Below are 9,626 nucleotides of genomic sequence, written 5' to 3'. Positions count from 1 at the left end.
AGAAAACTTTAAACTACTCAACAATTAACAAATCAGAAGGCTTAGGTTTTCAACTTACTTAACTTACTTTCTTCACTGTTTTCATAAAATAGTGTTCTTTTTAGCTTAGGTATATCTAAATTTTCTTGGGAATTTACTTGTTAAAGTAAAGACTGTTGGAATTCCACTTCTAGACATTTATCTCCTGAATATGAAAACACAAATTCACTATTGCAATACTATTGACAATAGTCATGACATGGAACATTCTAAATTCTTTTGTTGGATGGATAAATTCTTGAGTCTCTATAATCAATGGAATACTACTAAGTTATTTAAAAAGACAAAATCTGTCTTTTGTGACAACATGGATGAAACTTGAAATGATTATAATAAGGAAAATAAGAGAGAATGAGCAAGACCTATTTCTTGCTAGATTAAATAGAAAGAAAAAAGCAAGTAAACTAATGAAATGTAACAAAACAACCTTAGAATCTGACAAAAACAGTGCTCACAAGGGAATTTAAGGGATCGAAGGAACTGAAAGAGATCAATTTGATGGGAAGGAAGTACTTGAATTTTGGTGTTAGATGCATGTATATTTTTCAGGACATAAGACTATATTCCTAAAATGCATATAGTATTTGTCATTGGAAGTATCAATGACAAATCAGAAATTTTAAAAATTGTTGTCCACCCATCAGAGTTCTCATTTAATATAGATCTGATTCAGAACTTGAGAGAACATTTCTCAAAAGTACTCAGGGCTAACCCTGCCGCTATCACGTCTTTTCTGTAAACCCACATTCCAGAGGGAAAAAGTAGACTTGCCAGGAAATTTGATCCGAAGGGCTGTACAAGAAGGGAGACATCCACGACATTGTGTGTGTGGCCAGAATCTGGGGGGTTGGGGTGGGTGGGAGGATGCCATGTAGAGGACATTATCCAAAAAAATTAGATGACGGGATCTAGGAGATCAGAGCAGAGATCCCAGGGGGAGGCAGAAGTACAAATTGCTTTAGCTTTTCTATTTTTGTTCTTTTCTCTCAATCCCAAAGAAGCAGCCATTCCCCTCCTCTCAACCCTAGTGTAAAGCTCTAGCATCCCGTGGGATCTGAGTTCAGCCTCTGTGGGATCAGGGTTCAGTGTTAACTGGAAGGCAGAGAGAAAGAAAGAAAGAAGGGGGAGAAAAATGTTCCAAACCAAGGACACACAAGCTGGGAGGGAAATGGAAATTGAGTCGGTTGCAGAGAAGGATATTGGGGACATATTTCTGGGTGGTTGAGGGGATCTGCGTAAGTAGGAGGCTGCCTGTGGCTATATTTGTCAACACCCATTTGATCTATGGAAAATGAGGTGGAAGATGAAGGAGGGTTAAAAAAAAGCCCCAACAAACTTAAATTGAGTTTTTAAGGAAGTACTCAGCCCTAGGGCTAAACACTGTAACTATTTTATCTCCATTTAGTGACTATTGTCCCAGTTCACAAATTTAAAAGGATCAGGAGTGAAGCAGGGATTCCCCGGGGCTGATGGGCTGACACCCGACTTTAGACCTTCCTCCCTCCATTCCCCTCCTCCACTGCTGGGTGCTGCCTCTGGTGTGCTCTCTTGGACTTTGTCACTCTCTACCAGCTGCGTAGAAAAGATCGAATCATTTTTTTCTGAGACCCAATTCTCTGCTAGTAAAACTTCCCCCCACCCCCACCAAAAAATTGACGAGTACTCCCAAAAGGGTTTTGAGGCACAGATCAACATTGAGATAAAACTTTGACATCAAGCAGTCTGCTGTGTGAATTTCAAGTACCCACCTAAAGGTTAATATTAAAGACCTTACATCTGGTTCTTGGCACCACTGAATTAATATTTTTATCCTGTTTTAAATAAAACCATTCCTTACCAGTGTAACATGTTTTATTAGTACTAATTCCAAAACATTACACTACAGCGCCAGAGTTTTAATGGAACTTAATTGAAGACCAAAACAAACCCAGCAACAATGCCTGTTTTATAAATAATTTCTGTTCCAAATTCTAGCTTGGTTAAAAAAAATTTGTTGGTATATTTCAATTTTCAGTGTGCGGTAAGCAATGCTTTCAGTATATCTCTGTAGAAAACACTGAAATGTTTGGAAAAGCAGAGCCACCAACAGCAAAGTTCCCTCCCATTTCTAAAGCTTCAAAGGATAGGAGGCTAAGCAGTCAGATAGCAATTAAAGATGAGGAAATGGACCTACTTAAGTCGCCTGCATGCATGCTCAAGACCTGGTGCTCCTTGATTTAAATATTCAACTTCCAAAGAACACTTGAAAGATGAGCTTGCCACTCAACCCAATACCGTGTGCCCCCTCCCACTCACTACGGTATCCAAACAGCTCTTTACACAGGTGTGTGTATTAATTATACAGAGAAAAATGCTCACTTAGAATCAAGACTATGTTGGAGGGATTGCCCAAGGATTAATATGCAACATTAAAATTCTCTCAGGAATCACAAGAACAGACTAAAGTCACACTTGCCAAAAGGGGCTAGGAACACCATTTGCTATACAGGAAGTACTAAAGAGGAGGTGTTGACCTGTCATGTTCAGAACTCTTAGTAGTAAAGTGAAGAAATGCATACTTTCCAACTTCCCTCTCACCAAACCTGACTTCTCAGTATGCAGCTGTTATGAACCAGAGGAATTTTTAAAACACCCATATGTGAAAATTTAGAGTTTTTTCTTGATAGCCTCAAATCCAAAATTTGAACGCATGTCATTGAATTTACCCCTTTAGTAAATAAGTCAAGTGCAAGAACTAAAATAAATAAACAAGTAAATGAATAAATAAATAAATTTTTTCACTTTTCAAATAGGGATGGTCGAGTAGGATGGAATAGTAGAGCAGAATGGGCACTTTCCTTGTACACAGCTGACTCAGGTTTGAGTCCCAGGATCCCATATAATTCCCAGAGTCTGCCAGTAGTGATTTCTGAGTGCACAGCAAGGCGTAAACCCTGAGCTCTGCCAGGTGTAATCCCAAAATCAAAAATAAATAAAAAAAATTTAAAAATTAACTGGGGATGTTGTTCAAAGAACAAATGTGACTTGTTCAAAGTTAAATATATGCTATCATGACAAAAATAGGAAATAGTTGCATTGTCCTCCCGTTGTTCATCGATTCACTCGAGCGGGCCCCAGTAACATCTCCATTGTGAGACTTGTTACTGTTTCGGGCATATTGAATACATCACAGGTAGCTTACCAGGCTTTGCCATGCGAGCGAGATACTCTCGATAGCTTGCAGGGCTCTCTGAGAGGGGTGGAAGAATCGAACCTGGGTCTGCCACTTGCAAGGCAAATGCCCTACCCGCTATGCTATTGCTCCAGCCCATAGGAAATAGTAATAGTATTAAATTGAATAAGTAAATAATACTCTAGGTTTAGGGCTTAGAGAATTACATGTAACATGTCATAAATTCATGGAGGAATTAATATGATGAGGGGTAGAACCTCCCCAATGTCAAACATCTCAGAAATGACAGAATCCATATTTGTAGCTGGTTCCATAAGGTTTGAAACTCATGTCTGCAACCCAATGCACTATTGACTCTCAGTTTGTTTTTAAGAACCATTGACAGGGCTCATGCAGAATAGATTGAAAGTTGTGGGCTGACAAAGAAAAGCCAAATGCTCCTAAAGTACCAAATGACACAGTGAATACTTGAAGTAAGACTTTGACAGAGAAATAATGAAATGGAGCTTTTTTTTAAACAATTATCCTCATCCACCACTAAGATTCAATATAAATGCTCACCTAAAGGTAATGCAACCATGCACAGGGAAGCCTTTATTGTTCATAGTGTGTGTTTTACAGAAAGAAATAGCAGCCGTGGAAGAATGGGGGCAGAGCAATAATACAGTAGGTAGGGCCTTTGTCTTGCACACAGATAACCCGAGTTTAATCCCCAGAATCCCTTATGGTCCCCCAAGCACTTCCAGGAGTAATTCTTGAGTGCAGAGCTAAGAATAAGCTCTGCAGATGTGACCTAAAAGTCAAGAGAGAGAAAGAGAGAGAGAGAGAGAGAGAGAGAGAGAGACCCAGGGTCAAGGATATTTCTGATATTTCTCTGAACATCATAAAATGGACTCAAAAACTACAGGGGCAGTTTTGAGCCAGTAATAGTGGAGCAAGGCTAGAAAATCATGCTGTATTCCAACAATGGGATGAGTGTTGGAATAATGTGAATGAACTTTTTAATAGCATCAAACCAAAATGATGAAAATAAATTTTCTATGGGAATTCTCATGGGCATTTCACCTGAATCCATTGAGATCTCTTAAATACCTGGTCCGAGGTTATTTCTAATTATTCATTCCTTGTTGAAGACCCCAAACATGGATGGTTCAGTTTTCATGCATGGCACTAGAATTTGAACTCTTTACCTTGTGTTTGCCAAACTAGCTCTTTAGTTATCAGCTGTGTTCTGAGACCCTCTGGTAGTTTTTTGTTTGTTTGCTTGCTTTTCATTAGTCACATGTTTATGAAATAAGAAGCACTCCTAAAATGTGAAGCATTGTACAAGTTACTTAAGAGTACATAAAAATAAAGCAGTTGTGGGTATACTCCTCCAAGACTTAACATCGTATCAGAAAGTACAAGATGCAGATACAAATGGCTAGTACAAGATGGATATAAAATTACTCTGAGAGTTGAAAGAAAATTCATTTACAAAACATAATGGGACTATGGAGAGTAAGAAAAAGTAGTGTTAGAAATAGCTATTAGATGGTGACGATGGTGGAAGGAAGGTCACAGTGTTAGTGGGACTGGTGTTGGAATATCAAATGCCTCTAACAAATCATTATGAAGAACTTTGCAATTAAAATTTTCCACTGTATTTAAAGTTTTTAAATACAGTGGAAATGAAGGAAAAAAAGAAATGACTGTTAGAGAAGGAACAATGAGAATAGTTAATAGGACCCAGACTTTGGCACACAATGTGTTAGTAATTTTGATAACTAAGTCTTTCAAGTGAATTTATGATAGGAAGTGAGTCAGAAGAAAGATACCTACTATGCCTATTGGACTTGAGTAAAACAGGAGTCAGACTGGTGCCTTCTCTAGTGAAATAGGCAAGTATGAAAGCCAAATTAAGTTGACTTGTAAATTGAGGTTTGAAAGAGTTCAATCAGTGGCAGATTATTTTAGCTGAGATGAAACACAAAAATGTGTTGAAACTCTCAGGAGTTTAAATTTTGCAAAAATCATGTTATTGATGCTTAAAGTCCAATACCTCTAATGCAGTAGTATAGAATTTTTCAAAGGACTTCACCTGCTTGTATCTGTTCACCAATTCATATGAATTATTTCATCTGTATTTTCCTTATAATAAGTTGAAAGAGCTTGTTGTATACGTCTAAAATTAACATAATTATAAGGAATAGAAGTAAATATTTAAACAGTCCATTATTACTAGAATCTGGGATTATATCATGAAAATTCTATAATTAATCATGTAATAGTTCTTTTGGCATAAATATTATTGGGAACAAACATAATATAAAGTTAACTGAGAATTTTTAGGATTTGAATTGTTATTCAGTGGAAACGAGGTTATTTCTTGACTGAGTGAATATTGATGCTTGAATTAAACATTTTATATGGTAATTAAAAATTACAAGATAACTATTTTTACATACCGTGGTTATAGAATGTTTTTTGTAAATATTGGAAGTGGATATTTTTTAAGATTAGTATAAACAGTAAAATAATCAAGAAAAGATAAATAGATTTACTACTTTTTTTGGAGTTGTACCAATTGTTTGGCTCCTAAGAATTAAAAAATTCTCTCCTTTAAAAATTTGAGAAAGTGATCTGTATTATATTAAGAAAACATGTGTTAGTAATTCCTCCATATTTTCTTGGTAAATAAGAAGGTCAAAATTCTTTTATTCATCTCATAATCTAATGTTTTTTTAAACTGTATTTAAAGTACATATACAGGGGTTAGAAGGATAGTACAGCGAGTAGGGTATTTGCCTTGCATGCTGCCGACCCCCCCCCCATCCCATATGGTCCCCCACGCACCGCCAGGAGTAATTTCTGAGGGCAAAGCCAGGAGTAACAGCTGAGCATCACTGGGTGTGACCCAAAGATCAAAAAAATAAAATAATAAAGTACATATACACCAAATAATTTTAGAATTTAATGATAATAGCACAAATGACATGAAAGCTGCTCTTCAGCTGCCACAAATAGCACTGCACTGTAGCACTGTCCTCCTGTTGTTCATCGATTTGCTCCAGTGGGCACTAGTAACATCTCCTGTAGGATAATATTGCTTTGTCCTTTCTCCCTTGCCATATGGAACTCAGGTTTATTACAGTGCTCCTGAGGCTCTTTCCATTCCATTGTGTTTATCTGTAAACTCTTTTCCATGCTCTCTTTTGCAACCAGTTAATCAGCTTTTCCCCCCCTAATCAGACTCTGTTAATTTGTAAGGTCAGATTCCTCAGAAATCTATGATTTTATGTGTATGAGTGAAATATTGTCTTTCTCCTCTCCTTCTGTCTTTTGAATAGTTTACTTTAAAGCAGTGTCCTTTTTGTATAGATACAGGAAGACAGTTAATATTATGCTTTGTGACTTAGGATTTAATTGGCTTTGAATATTATTCACTCCAGGGTATTTGTCCTAGAAGAAGTACCCCCTGAAGGAAAGAACTTTACCCCTATTGATTGTAACCACAGCTATGTGTAAGTCTCATCCCCTCATGAGTTGGAATTTAACTAGACTGTAAGAGTGGTCTGGGGGATCCAGACTCCAGAAGGAGAAGGAGAAAGGGGATCCACATTCCAGAGTCAAAAGGAGGATGAAGGGGGACAGAGAAAGAGAATGAAGTAGCATGGGGGAGGAAGAAACGGAGGGGAAGTAGAGGACAGACAGGAGTGAATGGAGAGAGGATTGGAATAAACTGCAACTGACACCAACCAGCCTGGTCCTGCGTTCCTTCCTTCGCCTGCCCATCACCATCAACCTCCTCAGGGTTGGGGAAAAGGCGTGAGATTACTGAATGAGAGTAGCAGGAGAGATAGAGCCTGCTGTTTTTTTGTGTTACACAGTCTCCATTGTGAGACTTGTTACTGTGTTTGGCATATTGAATACACCACAAGGAGCTTGCCAGGTTGTGTCATGTGGGCGGGATACTCTCAGTAGCTTGCTGGGATCTCCGAAAAGGACAGAGAAATGAACCAGGGTCGGCCACGTGCAAGGCAAACACATTACATGCTGTGCTATATATATATATATATATATATATATATATATATATATATACACACACACAAACACACACACACACATATAGCACAATGGAGACGTTATTGGTGCCCTCTCGAGCAAATCAATGAACAATGGGAGGACAGTGCTACAGTGCTACGGTGCAGTGATAAATGCAGAAGTGACCAAAGGCATTAAAGCCACAAGAGCATTTTCTCTTATAAATGATAATTAACATTATTTTATTACATACGCAAGTTTTTATTTTATATGGAGCGATAGCACAGCGGGTAGGGCGTTTGCCTTGCACGCAGCCAACATGGCCAACCTGAGTTCGATTCCTCCGCCCCTCTCGGAGAGTCCGGCAAGCTACCGACAGTATTCGATATGCCAGACACAGTAACAACAAAGTCTCCAATGGAGACGTTACTGGGCCCGTTCGAGCAAATTGATGATCAACGGGAGGGCCTTTACTTTACTTATATATAACATGTCATATAATTTGCTTATATATAACATTACATATTCCAATTTTTTTAAAGTGCCATGAGTTGCAAAATTATTCATAGTTGGGTTTTTGGACATTATAAATTTTATATGAATATTTATTTTATTGTGTCATGGTCCACATACAGAAAGAATATAAGGTGGCAATAATTAATATAGTTATCATGTAGTTCAATAGAAAAAACTTATCATTAAAGGGGCAGAAAGAGGGGCTGGAGCAATAGCACAGCGGGTAGGGCGTCTGCCTTGCATGCGGACAACCCGGGCTCGATTCCCAGCATTCCTTATGGTCCCCTGAGCACTGCCAGGAGTGATTCCTGAGTGCAGAGCCAGGAGTAACCCCCGTGCATCGCCGGGTATGACCCAAAAAGCAAAATAAATAAATAAATAAATAAATAAAGGGGCAGAAAGATAATAAAGCAAGCAGGGCATATGTCTTGTATGCTACAAACCTGGGTTCAATCCCTGGCACCACATATGGTCCCCTGAGCCACACCAGAAGTGATCCCTGAATGCAAAGCCTGTAGTAAGTCCTGAGCACTTGCAAGAGTGACCTAACCCCCAGTCCAAATGTTATCATGAAAAATGTTCCTTATAGCAAGAGAAATAGTATAGGAGTTAAGGCACTTGCCTTGCATGCAGCTATAGCAGTAGTGATCTTGATTCAAATCTTCATCACCACATGTGGCCCCATGAGCACTGTAGAGGGTCACTTCTGAGGGCAGATTCAGAAATAGTTCCTAAGCCCCACTGGTTGTGACTCAACAGCAAAAAGTAAATAAATAAACGCTCAGAATAAATTTTGTATTATAATATAAAGCATTTTGGTGATCAGTGAAGTTTTGGATAAGTGGAATCAGCCAGCAGTTACTATTATCAGAAAAAATTATGTACTTAATATTAATAGTGCACTGGTAGAGTTTGGAGAAGGTTTGTAAGAAGTCCAGGATACTGTTATTAAGTCTATTTGGGTGGAAAAACTAATTAGTGATCTAAGTTGCAGTATTAATTTATATTATTTGTTATAAGCAGGCTGGCATACTTAAGAAATTACTGGGAGAATGATTTTTTAGCATTGAAGAAGTTTTGTGTCTTGTATATAATCAATAGCATAACTACTTGACAGTTATAAATAATAGTTCTATTCTTACTATGTCTTCAGAAGTGACAGTACTAATGAGATAATTGACATTATGCTGGCCTATATCAAATTAACATTTAGTGTTATTATAGTTCCTGTAATGAATAGGAATAGTAATATTTCTTCTAAATATAAAAATGAGGAAATTAAATGGAATTTTTAAATTTATAACCTAAAAGATATACTAAAAATGCTAAAATATTACATAAACTACAGACATTTGGTAATTATTAGATTTATTATAATTTAATGATTGAAAGTCATCTGTTATAATTTTAATTTATTCTATCCAGTTGGTTCTAGTCTTTTTAAAATTCATTCATTTGCTGGGCTTATGGCTAACAGTGAAGTTAAAATTTGTGCTATAATAAGAATGGATTACTTTCTGGAGATGTACAAGATCAGAAAAGGGAAATTTCTAGGCTGCATAAGAGAAATAGGATAGCTAGTTAGAAAAAATGTTTGTAAGAGTAAGCATGTGATGTGAGTCCAGAGAGATAGTACAAGGGGTAAGGTGCTTACCTGGCACATGGATAACCCAGTTCTGATCCTCAGCATCCTATAAGGTCCCCCGAGCACCACCAGGAGTAATTCGTGAGCCAGGAGCAACCCCTGAGCATTGCTGGGTGCAGCCCAAATACAACAAAAAGAATTAGCATGATAATTCTGAGGGATCAAATCTATATCCATACAGACATAATTTTATGTATTGATATTTAGTTGTAAAGTCAGAGTGCAACA

Source organism: Sorex fumeus, unplaced genomic scaffold, assembly GCF_029834395.1.
Source record: "Sorex fumeus unplaced genomic scaffold, SorFum_2.1 ptg000044l, whole genome shotgun sequence".
NCBI classification, from domain to species: Eukaryota; Metazoa; Chordata; class Mammalia; order Eulipotyphla; family Soricidae; genus Sorex; species Sorex fumeus.
Note: the sequence above shows the minus strand (reverse complement) of the source record.